Genomic DNA, 25,115 nt, shown 5'->3' on the forward strand with positions numbered 1-25,115 from the left:
ATTGTAGAGAGAACCTATGTCACAATAACACATCTTTGCGGATGTTTAATTATAGCTCTGATCATTTTAAATGAATGATGTTTGCTTACACTAGACTACTTGAGGTAAACTTCAGAAAAATAGCTTTTCTATTTTTACACAATAGCTCAGGCATAGACAATATTCTTGTTATTTTGTGGGGATAACAGGACCCCATGGGCATATGAATATTTAAACAGTTAACAAGAAAAAAAGAGACTGATTCCCCAACAATTGTATAACCCAGCTAGCACTCTAGCCAATTCTCTGTGGCTGGGATGACAATCAGTTCCCTAAAAGCCAGAACATACCCCACTATAGGGTTAACTATGGACTTATGGAGGTAATGGATGACCCTGCTTTATGATTGGATTGGATGACACATTTAGGGATGTCGGAAATCATAGGACTGTCTTCTTTTTTTTTTTTTTTAATTTTTATTTATTTATGATAGTTACAGAGAGAGAGAGAGAGGGAGGCAGAGACACAGGCAGAGGGAGAAGCAGGCTCCATGCACCAGGAGCCTGATGTGGGATTCGATCCCGGGTCTCCAGGATCGCGCCCTAGGCCAAAGGCAGGCGCCAAACCGCTGCGCCACCCAGGGATCCCCATAGGACTGTCTTCTAATGTGACCCAATGACTATGCCACTCCAATTCGTGGCCTTGGCTTCAATAGGCCACACTGGATAGGCCACTGTACTCTGGGCTTTTTATTTTTGTTTATTTTTTTTTAATTTTATTTATTTATTCATGAGAGACAAAGAGAGAGAAGCAGAGACACAGGCAGAGGGAGAAGCAGGCTCCATGGAGGGAGCCTGACGTGGGACTCAATCCCGGGACCCCGGGGTTATGCCCTGGGCCGAAGGCAGGCGCTAAACCACTGAGCCACCCAGGGATCCCATTCTGGGCTTTTTAAAACAGTGGATGTGTTTTTATGTTTCATTGTTATGACCAACTAGCATCTATCTTTGTTCCCTCTTTGAGACCAGAGGATGTTGTTTGGAACATGGAACCTCTTAAGTACATGGTCAAAACCCTAAATGACACTCAATGTAAAACTTCTCTATTAAATACTAAAGTAGCACAAATGCATGAAGCAGTTTTACAAAATAGAATGACATTAGGTGTTTTAATGGTTGCATGAGGTAAAACTTGTGCTATCATAAAAACAATGCTATGTATACATTCCAGATGACAACAAAAATATTTCTGGGTTTCAGGGATCCCTGGGTGGCTCAGCGGTTTAGCTCCTGCCTTCGGCCCAGGGCGTGATCCCAGAGTCCTGGGATGGAGTCCCACATTGGGCTCCCTGCATGGAGCCTGCTTCTCCCTCTGCCTGTGTCTCTGACTCTCTCTCCCTCTCTCTCTCTCTCTCTCTCTCATGAATAAATAAAAATCTTTTAAAAAATATATTTCTGGGTTTTTATCTAACATAAATACTCAAATTGGTGCTTTCAATGATCTCTCTTTAGTGATTGTTTTAAACTCCTGGAGTAGAGGAAAATTATCAAAGATCAACTGTCAAAGGTCTTCACTTTCTCATTATAATATTAACCTTAATTTTGTTATTTCTGGTGTCTCCATGCCTACTGTGAAGACTCCTTCACTGCCATAACTTCAGCTGACGGATGATCCTTTCTACTCAAGGAGGTTCATGTGTTGTCCTCTTTGAATTCAGCTGCCTTCTCCTTTTTGTAACTCCCCGATATGTTCCTCAACTGACCAATATTGACTCATAGGTAGGAACATCTTTATGCCCCTACTCAGCAGGAAGAAGCTACAGAAGATAAGACCTTCCACCTTCAACAACCTTAAAGACTTAAGGGTCAAAATTGTTCAGAGGAGAAATGATGAGGGAACAGAGGACTAGCTGAGGATCAAGCACATTGACAAGTCCTTGAACCAGGCAGAGGGATCTTCCTCTACAGACTCAACTGCCTCAGTGTTCATGCCTTGCTAAGGGGCAGCAGGCAATCTCAGCCCAACCCCCAGGAGCCTATAAGGCTACTTTAACATTTAAAAATCCCTTTGGAAATGTCCTTTATCTCTAAACCCTCAAGATCCATGTTGGCAATCATCCCCAAGCACATGGCCCACCGATACACACCTGAAGGGGCTCATGACTCAGGTTTGATTAGACGGTAAAAAGTGACCTTTTCCCAACAATAACCAGCTCCCTCTGGGTCCTGGAGACCTTGCTTCCAAAATCCCTTAGAGAGGACTATCCGCAAACCCCTTCCAACTGCCAGGTATAGAATCAGGCACCCCTCACAGGCCGGGGGCTGCAGCCCTTCCTGCCCACGGGTCCTGTCCCTGGGCTTTAATAAAACCACCATTCTGCACCAAAGACGTCTCAAGATTTCTTTCTTGGTCGTTGGCTCCAGACCTTACCAATATTCCAAAACTTCATCAAAAGCAGAAGTTTTGCTATTCGGTGAAGGAGAAGTTGCAGGAAAAAACAAACCAGAAAAGCCACTGACTTAGTGAAAAAGCATCCCAGCCTAGAAGTCAGCAACTGGCCTCAGAGCAGTTACCAGTTGTGATGCAGAAACATGGGCTTAATGGCTCCATGCCTCTTTTTCCCCATTGGCCAAATGGAAATAACACTCCCTTTATTTCCTTCACCAGTGAATGAAAAAGTAGGAAAGTTCTTTAAACCACACAGTTATACAAATATAAGGTGCTGCTAGTTCAGAGCCCAAGCCAAGTGAGTAAATGTGGCCAGAGCAGGAGAAGAAGCCTGGAAACGGTAAAGTTCTAAATTAACTATTGCTTAAGAAAAGGAAACAGTCTTCAACGGCTTTCAATACCCTGATTCCAGGGGAGGGGGGGAATGACTCATTACTGATAATGGCTGAGAATAAAAGGTAATTAATTGCTGTCATTATTAACATTTACTGTAGTGTGGTGTTCAGGCAAGGACAGGTAGACAGATCTGAAACAAATCTGTATCCCTGAAAAGACAACATAGCTGGGGAAACAGAATTTATACTTAAATAAATTAATTTAACAGATAACAAGGATGCAAATGTTGAATACAAGCAAATATAAAAAGCAAACCGGGGTCTGTGATAGCTGAATGTCCAGAACTGAAAAGATCTGTAAGGCTTAGGCGTGTCCACCAGGGCACACCTGTGGTTCTCTAAATCCTGTTCCAAATTATAGGCCTATTTAGATTCTAGTTAATCTTTTGCTTAACTGTTTTCTAATAATCTGTTTTTAATGTAAGAGGACAATTGCTTGAAAACACATTCTCCTCTCTAACTCAGTCACAGATGCAAGAGAGAACTCAGGCTGCTCGGCCCATAAGATGAAAGTCAAAATTTATCACCCCTCTTACCTTAGTTACAGACCAGGATCCTAGGAAGGAAAATAAAAGGGGGCAAGTAGGGGAAGGGCAGGGAGACATTGTAAACCCAAACATGCAAGATGATGCAAACCGGAGGTGGGAGGTTTTTAGTTTTAGTATTTTGTTCCTCACATTCAGAAACATTGATCTGCTTATGTCATGTGTATTTTGTCACAATTAAAAAAAAAAAAAAACATCAATATGCCAACTCAGTAATAGAGGATCCAAAATCATATGCTCTTTCTGGGGTCCTATCTATGTTCCAAATGCTAAGTGGAGCCTCTTAGGGCCAAATATTTTTGATGGCACTTGATGGTAAAACATCCATTTTACGTCACGACTCAGTATATGTGTGTGTGTGTATGTGGATATGTGTGTGTTCACATGAAACAAGTTGCATAAAATAATATTTTTGCTATGTGCGAAACACTGGAATTTTCCATTTAATTTTTAAAATGCTGATTTCAGCCTATTAAATTGATTTCTCAATGGTCTGTGACCTCTGTTTGAAAACCGCAGTCGGAGGCCATCTCCCGTCTCAGAGCACAAGTCTTGTTAGTGAACAGGACAAATGACTTGCTCAAAGTTAAATTTCAACTCCCAAGGTTTCTCCCTGTTACTTTGCCCAATGTTTCAACTTTCTACCACTCTATACTTCAGCAAATATTGATTGAGGTTTTATGAGTTGGGAGGCAGAGTTAGAAAACACAGATAAAGTGTTTTCAAATGCTTTCAAATTCAGGCACACATTCTGGTCAATCACGGCGGAGCTCTGCTGCCGCATAGTAGGTCTTCATGGCAACCCCTGCAGAAGCCAGTCTAGCCGATGTTGAACACTGACCACCCTTCCTATTTGACAAACCGTATCCTTTTCCGTTACCTTGGACTCCTAAGCCTAGGGCGATCACTTTAGGACCAGAATCATAAAATTAAAATGTGGGCCTCTGCACATTGAAACAGGATGCATTCCAGAGAATGGAGGTGGACTGTCAGTTCACATATTTGAGGTTGGTACTATTTTCCATTTTCTTTTGCATTCCTTTTTTTTTTTTCCTTTAAAAATGTACTTGGGAACCTTCAGTTTCCTGTCCTAATACTGCTGACTAAATTATTCCTTGTTTTCCCCCTTTCTTGTACTAAAGGGAAGCTTACACAGGAGAACATAGAACAAGAGCAATATCCAGATTAATATGGAAGAGTTTGCTCCTATTTTCTAGCAAGTGACAAAAGTTACTTGGGGCAAGGAAAGAAGCATAATTAATTTTTAAATTGATTATAAGGATGCTTATGCCAATGAGTAGAGTTTATGCCAATGAGTTGGAGTTTTGAGCAGGATATGAGATTCTATTTAGTTTCATTTGGACGAAGTAGGACTGAGTTTGGAAGGAACTTGAAGTCCTATGCCATCCCTGGCCTATGATAGATGTTCAGTAAATTTGTGTTGAAATCACTGAGTAAAATCCCTATACTTCATCTTCTCAAGTGCTTATCTAGCTTCTCCTTAACCTTTCCAATGAAAGCAAATCTATTGCTTTCCAAAGCAAAGAGCTTTGAATAGTTCAGATGGTTAGAAAGCTTTTCCTTAAAAAATAAATAAACAAATAAATAAATAATAAAAAGAAAGCTTTTCCTTGTATTAAACTGAATTCTCTCTCTCTCTCTCCTTTAGAAATTCGTTATTGCTTGAAGACTGCACCCATGTCCACACCTATCTTCTCTTCTGTGGCTAAATATTCTATTGCCATCTAAGGACTCTCACAAGACACAATTCCACATCTCCCCACCCACTGGCCACTTTTGGAAGCATGGTTTGACCAATCTAGGTGGAACAGGGTCATATTTCTCTGTTCTAGAGGCTACAGCCTTTACTTTTTTTTTTTTTTTTGGCTACAGCCTTTACAAATGTCATCTGTTCCACCAACCCATTCACTACCCTAATGGTAACTGCACATTGGCAGCTCACATGGAGGTTTCGACAGGGTTCAACAGGAACGGATTGGCCCTTGGAGCACAGAGACCTGAGTTCAAGATCTAGTTTTGCCATGTACTAGCTAATTGTACTAGTAGGTCATATTTCCCTCATTTCCATGGATAATGTGATATCCAGATATTTTTGCAGTCTGATACATGGTACATAGACTGTATGTCCCAGTTTATCACCAGTCCAGCCAGCTCATGGTGGAAAAGAGTCTGGCCTACTTGGCTGGGAACACCCTTGCTATTAGCACTGGATGATAACAACGGTAAGGAGCAGGATTTCTTGAGCGTCTACTGGGTGCTGGGAACGATTCTAATCCTTTTACAGTGTTAGTTCCTGTGATCCTCATAACAATCCTTAAAGATAAGAATTCATGTTATCCCCATTTCTCAGGTATGAAAATTGGCATTGTACAGAAGTTAAAGGATCTGCCCCAGATCATATGGCTAATGAGTGGTGATAACCAGAATTCAAACCTAGGCAATCTAGCTTCCAAATTCAGCCCTAAACAACTCCACTCTGCTATCTCTTTACAAATCTACTCATGGCACAGACTGACTTACCCATGGCATTCTCTCTAAGATAGAATCTTTATTAAAGAGCTTCAGAGGGGCAGCTCGAGTGGCTCAGTGGTTGGGCACCTACCTTCGGCCCAGGGCATTATCCTGGATCCCGTCGGGCTCCCTGCATGGAGCCTGCTTCTCCCTCTGTCTGTGTCTCTGCCTGTCTCTCTCTCTCTTTCTCTCTCTCTCTCTCTGTCTCTCATGAATAAATAAATAAAATCTCAAAAAAAAAAAAAAAGAGCTTCAGAGACTATCCAAATAGGACAACTTGAGAAGATTCAGTTTGGGAGAGGATCAATTTATTTTTCATTTCAGCTTTGATTGCATTTCAGAATTTGGATTCCTATTCATGTTGAGGAAGAAATCTCAGATAATCCTAAATACAAGATTTCGTAGTATAACTGATGCTCCAGACATCTACGTACATGTTTAACAGAATTGCAGTGTGCTCAGATTGTCCTTCTAAGATCCTGGTTTCTTTAAATTCTCCCAATATACACTACCTTTGATAAGGAGAGTTATTGAATTAAAAGAGTTCTGTTAACTTTGTTTCCAAAATATCAGTGAGTCAGTTTAGTTTTTCTTATTTACATCTTCCTCCTTTCAACATCTGTAGTTTGCAATTCTTTCACTTGTGTCTGAGTTTCTCTTCCTCTATGGAGTACATCTGGCATCTTAAACAGTAATACTTGGGATAAACTGTATGCCATGTGGCCAAACATTGCCTAAATCGAGGACTTTTTTTTTTAAAGGCTAAAAAGAGATTTTTGAAATAACATCATGGCATGCTGAGTGGCTGCTGACATAAACAGGGAAAATGAACTTATATGTAAAGAAAGCACTGGTAAACAATTAAATCTAAATCCCAAGTCAGCAAATCCCATGTTCAGGAAAAATGCCATATCATCAGAAACTTCTTGATTTCTGCTTAATATACACAAGTAGACAAACATTCCCTCGGTTTGGAAAATGATTCTGCCAAAATTTTTATTTCTCACATATGTGGAAATGTGGTCAAGGAGGCAACCTTTTGGTGGTTACAATGAAGGATAGTCGGGTGGGGACAAGAGGCACACACCCGCCCCCTCCCTGTCCTAGGAGGAAATTACCCTCAGAAGGAAAAAGACCCCATCCTGTTATTCTAGGCTTTACTCAGTGCCCCAGCTTTTAGTCTTCCTACAGTGAGGACTTACAACTTGATCACAGAAAGGAAGGGAATGGCCTTGGGTGTCCTAACCCAGGCCCAGGGCCCAGCTCAACAGCCGGTGGAATATTTAAACAAAGAGTTTGGGATGCCTGGGTAGCTCAGTGGTTGAGCATCTGCCTTCAGCTCAGGTAGTGATCCCAGGAACCTGGGATGGAGTTCCGCATCAGGCTCCCCACAGGCAGCCTGCTTCTCCCTCTGCCTGTGTCTCTGCCTCTCTCTGTGTCTCTCATGAATAAATAAATAAAAACTTAAAAAATAAATAAACAAAGTGCTTGATCTGGTGACCTGCTGGCATGAGGCTACAAAACACACCACCCTGGAAGGAGCCCCCCTCCCTCCCACTCCGTGATTAGTAAATGACAAAAACCTGATTGAATGACAGGCACATGGAGGGTTAATCAGATTAAAACAGCCCACACCAAAGATCCCATAAAAACCCCTAGATTTAAACGCCAAACTGACTACACTCTCGGGTCCCCTCCCTCGTCGGGATATTTGTACTGTATCCCCCAATAAATTTTGCCTTGCTGCCCGCCACTCTTCATCAGGTCGTCTCTTCATTCTTCGAAGAGGAGTGACCAAGAACCGTGGGCACTAAAGGAAAAGACATCCTACAATGGTTACACCTATGAGGGCTGGTCTACCTTCCCCCAATTCATCTCACAGTCTCCTAAATGCTAGGGAAGCTGTGTCCCAGAGCCACGGTTCCAGAGCTAGAGTTCCTGTATGTCTCTCAGTCTACTGACGTTCACTGAGCCCAGACCCTGTCCAGGTGCTGGGCCGTGTCACCGAGTCTTAGCCTCCCAATGATCCTGTGAAATAGACACCATATCCGTTTTATAGGTGGGCTGGTGGAAGTGCAAAGAATACAAGGCAATTGGTTTCAAGGGCCACAAATTTTATTATTATTTTTTAAGATTTTATTTTTAAGTAATCTCTACATACAACGCGGGGCTCAAGCTCACAACCCCTAGATCAAGGGTCACATGCTCTATAAAAAAATAAAAAATAAATTTAAAAAACGGTCACATGCTCTACTGACTGAACCAGCCAGGTGCCCCAAAGCACCACAATGTTTAAATGGCATAGCCTAGCTAGAGATCTTTGAGGTCTTCTATCTTAAAACCACCGGGCAGCCCGGGTGGCTCAGCGGTTTAGCACCTGCCTTCGGCCCAGGGCCTGATCCTGGAGACCTGGGATCAAGTCCCATATCATTGGGCTCCCTGCAAGGAGCCTGCTTCTCTCCTGTGTCTCTGCCCCTCTCTCTCTCTGCCTCTCATGAATAAATAAATAAAATCTTAAAAAAAAGAAAACAACAAACCTATCATTACATCTCAGGTTGTCCAGCAGGCAGACAGTTGAAGTTTATGCCCAGAGCAGAATAATTTACTGCCGGGCTCCAGCCTGGGCCTTATACCCATACCCATTTTCGGAAAGTTTGAGTCCAGTTTATAATTGAATTTGATGTTACTGGCACAACATAAAAGACCCCAAACACAAAGACAAGCTCACTAGGTGCAGCGTGCCTGGGGTAACTATCTCTCAGGAGGCTTTCTAGAAGTAATCTATGCTAGAGTGAGATTTTGAATTTTCTTAAATCATGACATGAAGGTCCACAGCCCACAAAGCAGCCAAGCTAAAATGTAGTTATGATAAACCACCTCTAAACTTTATAAGACTGCTGCCTCTGAAACTGGATTCAAAGAAGCATTTGAAGGGACCCACCGGCTTGTGTAATAATAAGGTCTAACACGGGACTGGAAGGTAAGCAGGGCCGCTGGAGAGTTCCAGAGGGAAAGAGAAGCCACGGAATGAGAGGCATTCCTGCTGAGCCCAGGGCTGTCTGCATTTCTGGTGGGAATCCAAGGTCCTGCCTTGATTTTATTAAGGGAAAGGCGGGTTCCCTGCAGGTGCTGAAATGAATCAAACTGGAGTGAATTTTGAGATCCATGCGGAGCCTACACTCTAGCCTTGAGTGCTTTCGAGTCTCCTGAGCATCTATTAAAATGCAGACTCTGGCTCAGAAGGTCCCCATGGGGCCCTGCGACTTGACGGTGCATTTCTAACAAGCTCCCTGGGGATGCCCAGGCTGCTGGGCTTTAGAGCACGTTTGAGTAGGTTGGAGAGGAAAGAGAGGTTTTTGTTAACAGCTCCTCCAGCACACCCCGCAGGCAGGCAGGTTGCGCTGTGTGGCCAACTGGCTTGAAAGTGGTTTCTGCTTGGCAGCTATTTTTCTGTGACTGTAGTGGCCTATATTTTACAGAGCTTGTCAGTGGCCAAAGGCAATTCTGGGGCTCTCACAGCCTAAATAAAATAGCCCTTAAGACCATTCCGCTCCTTTGCTGGGACTCCACGGATTGCCAGACAACCCACTCATCCTAATTATTGAGCAGACACTAGGCTCCAGTATGAAGAGTCAACCCTGACAGCAGTTCGCTGGCTCTACACAAATTAATCGATAGGCCCCGTGAATCAGTGTTTTGTGCCCTTGGGTAGCAGATTTCCTCATGACCATAGGTGAACTGATAACATGGAGTTTCTGAAACTGAATTAGGGGAATGACCTCCTGTGAGCTTCACTGAGTACTCCAGGGAAGAGCAGCTGGAGAGCCAGTCCCCGCAGACTGCCCAGGGAGCCTCCCCGCCCGCAGACCCAGCCAGGGCTGGAGCAAGGGTAGGGTTTTTTTTTTTTTTAAATGATCCAACACCACCATCAATCCCTCTCCTTCAAACAAAACAAACAAAAACTCTTACTGAGAAACCAAAAGGAAGCAAATATTAAATCACTTCTCCCTGCCCCACTCCGACCCATTCACACACTCACAAGAAATGGAGCAGACCACAAAGTATGCATTTGGCAACCTAATTTTGGAGTCTAGTTAAAGGTTGGCCGAGTAGGGCACCAGCCTTGACCTGCCTCCTTTTCTTCACCTCTCTGAGTAGGAAAGAGGAAGGTGGCTTCTGACCAGGGCACTCATACTTGGAACTGCAGATGGCTGGGCCTGGCACGGCGCAGGGGCATTGTTGGTCCTTGCCTGGGAACTTGCTCTCAAGACTAGCCTTTCTGCCCGGGGTAGCCTAGACCTAAGGCGGCGCAGGCCCACCAGGCCCCTCAGATGCCGAGCCCGCAGACACCGCTTCAGCCTGTCTGGAATCTCAGTGCAGCCAGCTCCTGGGAGGCCGCCCTTGCCCTGACCCACTTCTCTCTGGCGTCACAGCCCCAACCCAGCATTCCTCCTGGGTGCCGGGAGGCACTGATCTGGGCTCCTCTGCATGGTATCAGCTCCGTCTGCAAGAGACTGTGTTGTCTCGTCCTGTGTCTAAGCCTGAGCCTGCTCTGGGGCCATCTGTCTGGTCCTTATTCCCTGTCTGGAGGATGCTTCTGGTTTCCACGTGGTCACAGAATAGAACCAGTCTGTGAAGGAGTGAGCCTTTATGGTTCCTGTTCCCGTTCATCTCCTCCTATTGATGACGTATTTAATGAATGTTTATGGAGGATGTGCTGTGGGCCAGGCCCTGTGCAGAGCCCCGGGGACAAACAGATGCCTCAGAATGCCTCCCTGGAGCTCCCGCTGGTCACTTACCCGTCTCCCAGAGCCTATTATTGCATTTCTACAGCATTAAAGCCTTTGAAACATTACAAGAAGCATCCTTGTTTCCTGTTTGGTTATCACTTAAAACAGACCAATGGCCATTACAATGGATCTATAGCAGTGCTTCATCGTTATCTAATTTCTTCTTCTGTTTTTTTAAAGATTTTATTTATTTATTCATGAGAGACACAGAGAGAGGCCGTGACACAGGCAGAGGGAGAAGTAGGCTCCCTGTGGCGAGCCCAATGCGGGGGGGGGGGGGGGGGGGGGGGGGGGGGGGGGGGGGGGGGACTGGATCCCAGGAGCCTAAGGCTTGTGCTCAACCACTGAGCCACCCAGGTGCCCCTCATTATCTAATTTCTAAGAGGTCTTATAAAAACAAGCTGGTCAATAGATATGCAAATGTTGTGAATTGCCTGAGAGAAGGTGTGTGATGAGTTGAAAGTCGGGTACCCACACTCTCCCACCTGGGTCTCTGCAATGAGGGTCCTTCTGCCCACTGTGCAAATACCAGTTTGTGTCCCCTCTAAGTTCCAGATCTTTATTCCCACGTGCCCAAGGACACCTCTGCCTGGATAACCCCCTCAAATTCAACCTGTCCCATAGAGAACCCGGCATCCTCCACCCCAAAGCTGGTGCCCCTGCCTCCTGTCTTCCCTGCTCTGGGACACTCACTGGGTTTTACAGATTTGGGAGACGTCCTGACAGTTGTGGGGATTCTCCCCCGAGCCACCTGATGGGTGCTCCATAAATGTTTATGGGTGGAGCTTTGGCATCTGTCTGTTCCTGAGCTCAAACAAAGCCAGCTTGTTCATCAGATAACTTTTCCAAACCAGTTGGCCTGAAGAAGAGATGATCACCAAGTGGGTGCTGCAGGTGACTCGCACAGAATGGATTCTCGAATCTCGTCTTTGTTTTTGTTCTTCCTCAGAGCTCACTCTTGAGAGAGTTTCAAGTTTCCCCAAGAAAGGAAAGGAGATACTGACACATCCCGCTTCGAGATCTCAGCCTGTCATCCCAAATCCCTGTCCCCGAGGGAGAGAGCAAGGGTCTCACCGTGGCCAGGGGCCACGATACGTGGCCTGTGTTCAGAGAGGGTTTCTCTCAGCCGAGCACCAGGGTAAGCTGTATGTGGAGGCCGAGACACACTAAACAGAACTGTGTCTCTGGAAGTATGTTGATGTGTACCTTAGTGTGTAGAAAACAGTCAAGAGGGAGACACACCACACTACCACCACACTACCAGACACACACTTCTACCAATAATAGGGGAAACTGAGAGTGGAAGCTATTCAGGAACACTGTACTGTACTGTCTTTACCATGTTTCTATGAATCTAAAACTGTCCTAAAAAATAAAGTCTAGGGGGATCCCTGCGTGGCACAGCGGTTTGGCGCCTGCCTTTGGCCCAGGGCGCGATCCTGGAGACCTGGGATCAAATCCCACGTCCGGCTCCCAGTGTGCATGGAGCCTGCTTCTCCCTCTGCCTGTGTCTCTGCCTCTCTCTTTCTCTCTCTCTCTCTCTCTCTCTCTGTGGTGGTGTGACTATCATAAATAAATAAAAATTAAAAAAAAAAAAGTCTAGGGTTGCCTGGGTGGCTCAGTTGGTGAAGCGTTGACTCTGGGCCTCAGCTTGGGTCTTTTTTTTTTTTTTTTTTAAAGATTTTATTTATTTATCTGAGAGAGCAAGAGAACAAGGTGGGGGGGGGAGGACAGAGGAAGAAGCAGACTCCCCACTGAGCAGGGAGCCTGATGTGGGGCTCCATCCCAAGACCCTTGAGATCATGGCCTGAGCTAAAGGCAGACACTTAACCCATTGAGCCACCCAGGTGCCCTGGGGTCTCAGTTTGGGTCCTGACAGGGTTATGAATTCAAGCTCTGCATTGTGCTCTATGCTGGGCATGAAGCATAGTATGAATGAATGAATGAATGAATAAATAAATAAATAAAGTCTATTTGAAAAGGAACAAGATTAGGGAAAAAAAAAAAATAAATGAAAAAGCAGACTGTGGGCAGCCCGGGTGGCTCAGCGGTTTAGCACCTGCCTTTGGCCCAGGTTGTGATCCTGGAGTCCCGGGATCGAGTCCCATATCAGGCTCCCTGCATGGAGCCTGCTTTTCCCTCTGCCTGTATCTCTCTGTCTCTCAAGAATAAATTAAGTCTTAAAAAAAAAAAAAGAAGAAAAGAAAAAGCAGACTGTTAGAAGTTCAGAAGTTGCATAATAAATGCAAAAGCTGCAACTCAAGGCAAAATGTGCTTGCCAGGGAGCTATTGACAAAGACTAGTGGGGGTCAGGGAGATTGGCTACACACATCCAGGAGAGCTCCTGGAAGAAATGAGGCCTGGGGAATCCAGAAGGTTCCATCTGGGCAGACTGAGCACTTTGATATCCCCCTGCCTAAGCATAGAACGTGTTCAAGAGCCCACAGAAAAAAAGAAGGTACCTTGGAACCAAACAAACCCGGAGTGGAATCTCAACTTAAGCTAAATGTCTTAGAGATATTTATCTCTAAAGTATCTTTAAATTCTCTAAACCTCTAAATCATCTTTTATCTGTAAAATGTGAGTAACGGTGCTCACCGTACAGGTTTGCATGAAATAATGAAGTGCAGTGTTTAGGACAGGTGTGGGCACCTATTAGTGTGTTAGCTGTTGCGGATGCTGCTGTCAAAACTTCAGGTCTCAATGATTCCTAGACTAACTGAAGCCCCGGGTTCTTCTCTCCAAGCTTCTCACTCTCAGCTTCCACTCAGGTCAGACCCCAGTTGTTCTCCCCTCCTGACTTTCTAGACTGACTTCCTGTCTCTTTCTTCTTCTCTACCCCCTCTGGTTCAAGCACAGGGGCCTCTCCACCAGGCGGATCACCCACCCCTGCCATGGGCTCCTTCCTTGTTCCCCAGATAAGTTCTTATTCTTTTCATCTCTCCCATCACTGGTCATCCTGACCCCCTTTCCTCAAACTTGTCCTAGTACCTGTCAGTCCCACTGAGTGCCACTAAAGCTAGGACTCCCCATGCCATATTTATTTGCCCCTGTATTTAAGATACATCTCTAATTGGAATTCAAATATAATAAAAAAGGGACCAATTTACCCTAAGACATTCAACCCAAATGTATACTTTTTCTCCTATAAGCAGCCAAATCAAAAGGGATAGCTAAGGCATTTTTTTAAATAGACATATATTATCTGTAGTTCCCTATAGCATTGAACTATCAGGATTATTGGGAAAGGGTGCAAAATATACATGGCCTGGGGGAAATCTCACACAAGAGATTGAGATTATCAGTTCAGTGAGGAAGGAACTTTTCTCCTCTCTGACTATAGCCCTTTACTGTTAACAGAATGAGATGTCCTTGGACATCTGGTGTTTATAAGGTTAGCCATTGGCTGAGAGATTGATAAAATGAATTAAAGGGTCCATACCTCCCAAGCACAGTTTTTGATCCATCAAAGCAGCAAAGAGCAAGATTAATAGAGGGCCATAAATTTAAATTTGGAGACTTTTTAGCTGAAAAGTCCTCTGTCATAATGTGTAAGAATTTTCATTTGTTGCTGGTGGGAATACAAAATGGTAGAGCCGCTCTGGAAGACAGATTGGCAGTTTCTTATAAAGTTAAAAATAGTCTTTCTTGCTATTCAATCCAGCAGTCACACTCATAGGCATTTATTAAACAGCTTTGAAAACTTATGTACACAAAAATCTACACATGAATGTTTAGAGCAGATTTATTCATGATCTGCAATAACTGGAACAACCAAGATAGTCCTCAAAAGGTGAAAGTATGGGAAAAAAAAAAAAACTATGGTACATCCATACAATAGAATACCACTCAGCAATAAAAAGGAATGAGCTATTGATTCCTGCAACAACATAGAAAATATTGCTAAATGAAATGCATATTCCTAAGTGAACAGAGCCAATCTTCAAAGGCGATTCCATTTCTAAAACTTTCTGAAAAATGTAAAAGTATAGAACTATAAAATATAACAGTAGTTGCTAAGGGTTTGGGGGGTGTAGAAGGTTGAAGAGGTGAACTGTGTTTTAGGACAACAAAACTATTCTGTATGTTACATAAGACTAGGCATTTTTCAAATAAATATATTTATTCATCAGAGACACAGAGAAAGAGGCAGAGACACAGGCAGAGGGAGAAGCAGGCTCCATGCAGGGAGCCCGATGTGGGACTCGATCCCAGGACTCCAGATCACACCCTGAGCCAAAGGCGGATGCTCAACTGCTGAGCCACCCAGACATCCCAAATAAAATAAAATAAAATAAAAAATTCCCATAAATAAAAGCTCAGGCCTAGATAGCTTCACAGGTAAATTATAACAAATATTTAAAGAATGAATAGCAATTCTTTACAAACTCTTCCAAAAAATAAAAGTGGAGGAACACCTTCCAACTCACTCTATGAGGTTAGTCTTACCCTGATACCAGAATCAAAGACTTTACAAGAAAAAAACAGAGCAATGTCTCTTATGAATATAGATGTACAAATTCTCAACAAAATACTTGAAAACTGAAACCAGCAACATGTGAAAAGGACTCTACACTATGACCAAGCAGGATTTTTCCCAGGAGTGCAAGCTTGGTTTAACATCTAAAAATCGGTGAATATTATATACCATAATGATAGCATAAAGGACCAAACTCACATGATCATCTCAATAGACATAGAAAAAGCATTTGGCAAAATCCAGCCCTTTCATTGTAAAAACACTCAAAAAAACAAAAAGAAACTACCTCAACCTGATAAAGAACATTTACAAAAAACCCACAGCTAACATCATACGTAGTGGAAAGATGCTGAATGCTTTCCCCTAAGATCAGAAACAAGACAAAGATGCCCATTCTCACTACTTCTATTCAACATAATGCAACGAGGCAAGAAAAAAGTAATAAATAAAAAATACCCAGATTGGAAAGGAAGAAGTGAAACTATGTCTATTTGCAGATAACATTTTGTCTGTAGAAAATCCTAATGAATTCACTAAAAAACTATTAGTATTTACACGTATATTTCTTAGTTCTGTCCACTGAGAGGGCCCAGAAGCAAGAACACGCAGGTACAATGAGCATCCCCAGTGCCCAGATCTTGGTTTCTAATACCATTCCTCAATAGAAAGAAAGTAGGCTTCTTGTGGAAATGTCTGGGGAGGGAATATACGACATAAATAGAGAGCGTTTTCTAGTGCGGAAAGTAAGGTAGTGCTCAAAGAAAACCTATAAGGATATGTCCATGGCACAGGAGCCAACTGAAGGAGCTTCCAAGAGCCAAAATTGGAACAATGTTAGCAACAAAACAAATAGCATAATACTGGATTATGACTCAAAGTATAAAATACATATCCATGAGATGCCTGGGTGCCTCAGCAGTGGAGAGTTTGCCTTTGGTTCAGGCGTGATCCTGGGGTCCCAGGATCGAGTCCCATATCGGGCTCCCCACATGGAGCCTGCTTCTCCCTCTGCCTGTGTCTCTGCCTCTCTCTGTGTCTCTCATGAATAAATGAATAAAATCTTTTAAAAAAATAAATATCCATGAGATCCTATTACTGAAATCAATAAATTATTGACTAAATAAATAAGTAGAAAAAAGTCAAATCTCCTATACAGAAGAATTCCAAACAATATGTAGATGGTATTTCATTAAGGAATTGGAGATTGACTTCCTACCCTTAAAGTATTGGCTGTGCATAGTGACCTTTTTCAAAAGAATATGGTATGGGGTTGGGGGAGGAAACTTTACAAATAGTACCTCAACTAGGTGATCAAGGTCAATACCCACAGTGATAAGTCATGTTGATACTACCATTGATATGTGTGATAAGATGGCTCTTTACTTCTGTGGTTATCCTTCCCCAAACCCATTACCCCAGTCTAATGATGAGGAAAATATCAGATGAATCCCAATTGAAAGAAAGACATTCTACAAGATACTTAACCAGGACTTCTCAATACTATTAAGTCCACCAAAACCAAGAAAAGTCTCAGAAACTCTTATATTCTAGAGGAGTCTAACAAGACATGATCTTCGCATGTAATGTGGTCTCCTGGATGACATCCTAAAACAGAAACGAAACATAAGTAAAAACAAAGAAATCCAAAATCAGTATGGACTTCAAGTAAGAGCAATGTGTTGGGGTGTCTGGCTGGTTCAGTTGGTAGAACAGCAGACTCTTGATCTTGGGGTTGTGAATTCAAGAGTCATGTAGGGCATAAAGCTTATTTATAAAAAATAATTTATCTATGTTCAATAGTTTGATAAATGGTTTCTTTATGTACCACAATGTACCACAGCAATGTAAGATAACAGTAGGAAAGACTGGGTGTGAGGCATATGGCAAGTCCCTGTATTATCCTTGTAACTTTCCTGTAAACCAAAAAACATTTTAAAGTAAAAAGTTTATTAAAAAAATATATATGGGGGCGCCTGGGTGGCTCAGTTGGTTAAGCAGCTGCCTTTGGCTCAGGTCATGATTCTGGGGTCCTGGGATCGAGCCCTTCATTGTGCTCCCTGCTCAGTGCAGAGCCTGCTTCTCCCTCTTCCTCTGCAGCTCCCTCTGCTTGTGGTCTCTCTCTGTCTCTCTGACAGATAAATAAATAAAGTCTCTCTCTCTCTCTCTCTCTATATATATATATGTATGTATGTATATATACATATATATATGGATGAAGGGGGCAAAAGGTATAAACTTCTAGTTATAAAATAAGTAAGTTCTGGGGACATAATGTGCAGCATGATGACTATAGTTAATAATAATAATTGAGGGATCCCTGGGTGGCGCAGCGGTTTGGCGCCTGCCTTTGGCCCAGGGCGCGGTCCTGGAGACCCGGGATCGAATCCCACGTCGGGCTCCCGGTGCATGGAGCCTGCTTCTCCCTCTGCCTGTGTCTCTGCCTCTCTCTCTCTCTCACTGTGTGCCTATCATAAATAAATAAAAATTAAAAAAAAAAAATAATAATAATTGAAAGTTGCTAAAAGATACACACATATACACATAGTTGTTGGTAAGGAATAGAAGAAAAAACTACCAAAAAGTTAATAGATAATTTTTGAAACTTTTCTTTTTCATTAAATGTTCCTTAATGAATATGTATTACTTTGACCATTAAAAAAAAAAACCTGTCATTTTCTCCCCAGCTTTGAGATATAGCTAGCTGACAATTCAAAATTGTATATATTTAAGGAGTACAGTTTGAAATACATGTGCAGTGAAATCATTACCATGATTAAGCTACTTAATGTATCTCTCTCCTCCCATAGTTAGCAATTTCTTCTTCTTCTTTTTTTTTTTTTTAGATTTTATTTATTTATTCATGAGAGACACAGAGAGAGAGGCAGAGACACAGGCAGAGGGAGACACAGGCTCCCTGCGGGGAGCCCGATGAGGGACTCCGGGTCACGACCTGAGCCGAAGGCAGGTGCCCACCCACTGAGCCCCCCAGGCGTCCCCCCCCCCCCCCTCCATTTTCTTCTTGTGGTGAGAATGGTCAAGATCTACCCTCTCAGCAAATCTCAAGCATATAAAACATTCTTATTACTCATAGTCATATTGTTGTACATAAGCTCTCCAGGGGTTATTCATCTTGCAGAACTGAAATTCTGTATCCCTTGACCAACGTCTTCCTGTTTCCCTCCTCCATCACATTTTTTTAACCATGAAAAAAGAAAATGATTATTTACTTAAAAATAAACCCTGGCTTTCTCACGTCTATATTATGTCCACTTTTATTACATAATAAGAAGAACACCTCTCTCTCATGCCGATCACAGTGCAGATAATAGATTCCTGCAAATAGCTGATTCATGCTGAGCACATACAATGTGTGCTGCGCTGCGCGTACATTGTGTCAGTCAATTCTCAAAACAAGCCGATGAGGTGGGCCCTTATGTAATCTTCATGCCCATTGTACAGCTGGGAAAACTTAGAGTGGTTAGGAATTTGCCCAATTAGTCAGATGTACAGCTAGAATTTGAATCCAGGTTGACTGACTCCAAAGCCCACACTGGCCTGGCCTAGGATGTAGCACATGTGCTGAGGGCTGCCTGGTTGGCTAATACTCAATATTTGGGGGGCTTTCTGGTCCCCCCACCCCCGCCCCACAGCCCAACCACTGCCGAGCCTTGGGGCTGGAGTGGAGCCTTGCCTTCCCTCCTCAGCAGAAGGCCCCCTTCTTCCAAAGAGAGAGTGGGGAAGACAGGGTCTCTGAACAATAGTCACGTCTGGGGGTGGCGCTCCCTGGACTTGTGCAACTTGTAGGTTTGGTGGTTGGTAGCACCGTCTGTGAGAAGGGACTGCGGCCTCCAGCGAGCTGGGATGGGGCAGGGCAGGTGGACACAGGCCCCCCAACCACGAAGTCACCCCATGCCCTCGGCATGTGTATGCAGTAGCAGCTTCCCTATGGCAAGGGGTCTAAGCCCAAGAGCAATCCCATTTGGGAACCCTCAGGAGCACTGCAAATGACAACTTTTTTTTTTTTTTTTTTTAGATTTTATTTATTTATTTGAGAGAGAGAGCGCGCATGCACCAGGATGAGAGTGGGGAGAGGCGGAGGAAAAGGGGGAAGCAGACCCCCAGGATCCAGACCTGAGCCCAAGGCAGGCGCTGAACCCACTGAGCCCCCAGGCGCCCCCATGAGTGTCAGTTTAACAATGAGAAAGGGAACCCAGAGCTCTGCCTTGGGACCACACTGGAGCCCTCTCAAGGCTTCACCAAATCCTTCTCTAGCCTCAGGCTGCGGCCCTCACTGAGGGACAATGAAAAGTCACGTGAAACTCCATACGGATCAAGCTCCTTGTAGTTGCTGTGAGGGAAGACCTTTCAACACGTCACACACAGGATCTGTCCTCTACGGCTCCGGGAATTTTTCTAGGGCTTCAGTACCAGAAAAGGCTTAACTTCTGATCAACTGGGTTGTTGTATTTTTGGCAAAAATTTTGATGATTTTTTTATTCTTAAGTATAACATGCATATACTAAAGTGCACAGCCCTTAAGTGTATGATTTTTAAAAAATGTTTGTACATACTAATATCTGTATAAGCAGCTCCTAATTCACAACGCAGGGCATAGCCGGCACCCAGGAGCCTTCCACCTGCCGCCTCTCAGGAGGTCACCCACAAAGGTAACCGCTGTTCTGACTTCTTCCATCACAGGTTTGCTTTTACTGCAGAGGTGCTGCTGGGAACCTTGTTCCTAATTGTGTTTCTGTCTCTACTGCTGCCCCAGGAACTTAGAATCAATCCTGGAGCACTAGCCCAGGGACTGTGCAGGACTTCAGGGCATGCTTTTTTTTTTTTTAATAGATCGGGACCCTACCCATCTGGTTGCATCTTATTTCCCCTTCATCCTCAATAGGACAAATGGTTAAAGCAACAGCCTTGGAGGCAGTCCAACCTTCTGCATTTTGGTTCACCAACCGTGGGGCCTTAGGCCCCCTAACCTCTTTCCGAGCCGCCTCTGAGCTAGCCTCTCTCCTACCGCCCTCCTCCTCTGCAGGTATTCATCCCGAGGGCATCTTCGATAAACTTCCTGTGTACAAATCTCCCTCTTGATCTGCCTCCCAGACGCCCTACCTGCGACAATGGTCCTCATCTATAAGATAATATTATACCTACTTCACAGGGTTGTTCTGAGGATTAATAAAATATTACATTCGAGCCCCGCATCCGACTCCCCGCATGGAGCCTGCTTCTCCCTCTACTTGTGTCTCTACCTCTCTCTGTGTGTCTCTCATGGATAAACAGCCCAGTACACAGCCTAGGGGAAGACTAAATAAATGGTAGCTAATAGAAGAATGTAAAAGTTGTATTGACCTCCATTGCTACCTCAAATCCTCTTTTGAAATGATAAAAGGGTAAAACAAGTATAAAGAAAAACTCTAAGGTAGTCCAGACTTGTCCCATGCAGCTCTGTGGGATATTCTTTTCCTATTGAAAAAAAAAAAAAAAAAAACAGAGGTCATGGAAATGTAATTGGAAAAGTGCGTGATAGAATGGATTTAAGCCAAGAGAAGTCTCTCTCTGGAGATACCCAAGACTGAAGAGACCTGCCTCATGTCCTCCCCATGGAAAGCGTCACCCAGCTCCAGAGCTTCTCGTTCTAGGATTGGCTGAGGCCTTAGCGTCACCTGCAGCCCAGGCCAACCGCTCCTGACCCCGCTACCCTCCCTCCTCTGCAGGTGTCCTTAATGCCTGCCTGTGTGCCAACCTTCCTCTTGGTCTTCTTCTCAGACACCTTATCTGTGACAATTGTACGGTTTGATTATGAAACAGCCCCGACTCTGACAGTCTACTCTATTTGTCTCTGCAATTGGCATGTACCTTTCTGCAGCCCCTGACAGGACACCATCTCCTCCAGACTTGGTAATCTGTAGAAAATGATCAAAGCTAGAGACTGGTAGAAAATATAAAAGTCCTAATGTTTCATCCACTCCTAAGCAAGTGAAAACAATGTTTTTTTTAAACAATCCCACAAACCACCGAAGAGGAACAATCCAAATCATACTTCTCAGAAGTATTTGTCATTAAACTTGCTTCACTCTGTAAGGCTCCTTAGTAAAAACCGCGCTTTTGTTTTTGCCCTGAAGTCTCAAGTTAAGCAAAAAGGAAAAACCCACTGTTTGTGCTGAGTAAGAAAAGGGGCAAAAAATCTTCAAGACTAATCAAAATTTTAAGATTTTTTAAAAGATTCTTAAAAATTATTTTTAAGCAATCTGTACACCCAACATGGGGCTTGAACTCACAACCCCGAGACCAAGAGTCATGCTCTCCTCCTACTGAGGCAGCCAGGTGGCCCAACAGTTTAAATTTTTTAATAATGAGTTCCTTAATGGAGTCCTAACAGGAGGGATTTACGGAAAGAGGGAAACAGAGGTGTCAAATTCCAGCTTGCAAAATGAAGCATGCCCCCTGAAAACACCAGGAGAAGTAATGCTGGTACTCCTGGGTACCTGGCAGCTCACTGATTCAGCTGCACAGATTAGAAAGAATGCATGAAAGTCTATGGGACTCAGGGATGACTCTCCTACGTTTCTCTTTTTTCTTTTTTCTTTAGATTCAATTTGCCGGGATGCCCTGGTGGCTCAGCGGTGGAGCGGCCGTCTTCAGCCCAGGGCGTGACCCCAGGGTCCCGGGATCGAGTCCGAGTCGGGCTCCCTGCAAGGAGCCTGCTCCTCCCTCTGCCTGTGTCTCTGCCTCTCTCTGTGTGTCTCTCATGAATAAATAAATAAAATCTTTTTAAAAAATAGATTCAATTTGCCAATATATAGTATAACACCCCAGTGCTCATCCCGTCAAGTGCCCTCCTCAGTGCCCATCACCCAGTCACCCCATCCCCCCAGCCACCTCTTCTTCCACAACCCTTGGTTTGTTTCCAGAGTTAGGAGTCTCTCGTGGTTTGTCTCCCTCTCTTAATTTTTCCCATTCAGTTCCCTTCCTTTCCTTTATGGTCCCTTTCACTATTTCTTATATACCCTGTATGAGTGAAACCATATGACTGTCCTTCTCCGATTGACTTATTTCACTCAGCATCATACCCTCCAGGTCCATCCACCTCGAAGTAAAAGGCAGGTATTTGTCCTTTCTGATCCTGAGGAATATTCCATTGTATCCATAGACCACATCTTCTTTATCCATCATCTGTCGATGGACACCGAGGCTCCTTCCAGTTTGGCTATTGTGGACATTGCTGGTGTGAACATTGGGGTGCAGGTGTCCCAGAGTTTCACTATATCAATATCTTTGGGGTAAATACCCAGTAGTGCAATTGCTGGGTCATAGGATAGCTCTATTTTTAACTTCTTGAGGAACCTCCACACTGTTTTCCAGGGTGGCTGCACCAGCTTGCATGCCCATCAACAGTGCAAGATGGTTCCCCTTTCTCCACATCCTCTCCAACATTTGTTTTTACCTTCCTGCATTTCTAAGGAGAGTCATCAGAAGTCCATGACACCGTTTATAAATGTGTACACATAAAGAGCCGACATGTCTTTAAATATGTATTTTACCACTTTTGGGGGGCCATAGTCATAATAATAGTAATTTAATCGGGAAAAATTTCCCAGTATGTATTATTGGGGTGCAGAGCAGTTGCTAAAGTGTGGAGCAGGTGAGAGAAGCTCTCTTCTCACTGGAAATGGCTATGTTTCCTCTGGCCCTGTCATCTGGATGGCCAGTTTTAGCTTTCTTTATTTTTAGAGACATATGGTGTTGGATCTGTTGACCAAGCTCGTCATGATAATCTATTGTCAGATAAGAAACGTTCTGGATTTCCAACTGACGTTATATGTGATAGACACCAATTTCGTGCATAAAACTACTCTAGTTATCAAGATCACATTGGTTTTATTTTGATATAACTTAATTTTATTATTTGCTTTGACTTCTACCAGAAGCAAATATTCGTTTACTCTTCCTGTATATGCTCCCCAGGGTGCTTACTCTTTAAGTTGGATGGCATATCAGCCATTCCTGTAAACTACATACTTTATTAAATATCAAAATAGGCTTACCTTTTCAAGAATTTATTGCTAACAGTGCCTCTACTTCAGTCTGTTTTTGTTGGTTATTTTTTTTAAAAACCTTCAGATTTATGCCCATAATTATATTTATTTGCCCACATAGGAAGATCCTTAGCACTCATCTTATCCCTCCCCTTATCCAGATGCGTGGAACTGAGGTCCAGTGAGTTCCTTTGAAGACGGGGTAGTTGCTGGTGCAAGATTTTAGAAATATTGTAGTTGTTGGTAGGATTAATAGTGCCTACATTTTTCTCCTGATGATGATTTTTAAATAATAGAATCACCTTACATAGATAAAGCAGGACTTGGAATTTCACCAGGTGAAGCAAAGTTTGCAAACTCGATACAAAGAAAGGGCCCCTGTTGAGACAGAGGACCCTGGGGCTTCATGCTGAGAGACTGCCTTGCTGTCACTTGGAATTTAGTGCACTGCATTGATAATTGTTTGTACTTTTTAAATTAGCATTCCTAATATTTGTCTATAGGGCAGTCTGATGCATCCGTACATGCATACTCTACAACTATTTAAGAACAAGGTGGGCTTTCACAGTAGGGCCAACGACATTAGCTAGCACTTGCTCTACTCTCTCTAGAGGGGAAATAGAAGACTTACAAGATGGACTGTATCTGCTTCTATTTCTAACAGACTCACGTTCAACTCTCACTCACAAAAAAAAAAAAAAAAAAAAAGTCCAGGAAAATCTTATTAATCCTTTAAAAAACAGTTAATGTAAAATTATAGCAAAAAAAAAAAAAATAGGAACCTGAACTTTAGTAACACAGTTGGAACAATCTGCAGCGGTGGGAGAAGAAATTTAATTTAGTTGATTTTCTGTGGTTGGCGGTTGTTCGCTAGTCTCACGGTGATGGAAGCTGCACATTTTTTTGAAGGGACCGAGAAGCTGCTAGAGATTTGGTTTTCCAGGCAGCAGCCCGCCGCCGACCAAGGAGCAGGAGATCTTCGCACCGTCCCGGGATCCGAGGGGGACATACTTCTGTAAGGTGTGCATTGTCCAATCCTGAGTGTGACAAAAACTGACAAGCAGGAAGCTTATGCACTCAGCGAAAGTAGCATGTTTGTCTCCAAGAGACATTTCATTTTGAAGACATGTGGTACCAGCCTCTTGCTGAAAGCACTGGTTCCCCTGTTGAAACTTGCCAGGGATTACAGTGGGTTTGACTCAATTCAAAGCTTCTCGTATTCTCGCAAGAATTTTCTGGAAGTTTCTCACCAAGGGTATTCACACCTGAATTTCCAGGAAGAAATAGAATTTCTTAATGCAATTTCCCCCAAATGGAGCAGCATATTGGGACGTATGAATTCTGAGTGTTGGTACTTGTCTGGTTTGGATTTCCCAGAGACTCGGGTAACCAGTCAGCCAGATCTAACCCCGGAAATTCCGCCCCAGCAGTGTGGGCCCAGTTCTACATAAAATATGGTGTTACCATGAAGGCTGTCACTTGTAAGAGTGGAATTCATGACCTGAGCCCAGGTTCTGTCATTGTTGCCACATTGTTCAATCCCCGGGGGTATTGGATGAATGGAATGAAATCGGATGGAACTTATTGGACTATTCACATCACTCCACAACCAGAATTTTCTTTTTTTTTAAGATTTTATTTTATTTATTTATTCATGAGAGACACACAGAGAGAGGCAGAGACCTAGGCAGAGGGAGAAGCAGGCTCCATGCAGGGAGCCCGATGCGGGACTCGATCCTGGGACTCCAGGACCATGCCCTGAGCCAAAGGCAGACGCTCAACCACTGAGCCACCCAGGTGCTCCTTAAAAATAATTTCTGAAATGACACTTGTTTCTGATAATGATTAGCTCTAGGTAGGAAAGAGGGAAAGAGAAATTTGTTTTCTTTCTTTCTTTTTTT

General features: G+C 43.5%; 1 pseudogene; it reads left to right on the forward strand.

Moving 5' to 3' along the window:
• Positions 1–24,098: 24,098 nt before the first annotated feature.
• LOC112641144 (S-adenosylmethionine decarboxylase proenzyme-like) lies at positions 24,099–24,832 on the forward strand (annotated as a pseudogene).
• The last annotated feature ends 283 nt before the right edge of the window (positions 24,833–25,115 follow it).

Source organism: Canis lupus, chromosome 33, assembly GCF_003254725.2.
Source record: "Canis lupus dingo isolate Sandy chromosome 33, ASM325472v2, whole genome shotgun sequence".
Lineage (NCBI taxonomy): Eukaryota > Metazoa > Chordata > Mammalia > Carnivora > Canidae > Canis > Canis lupus.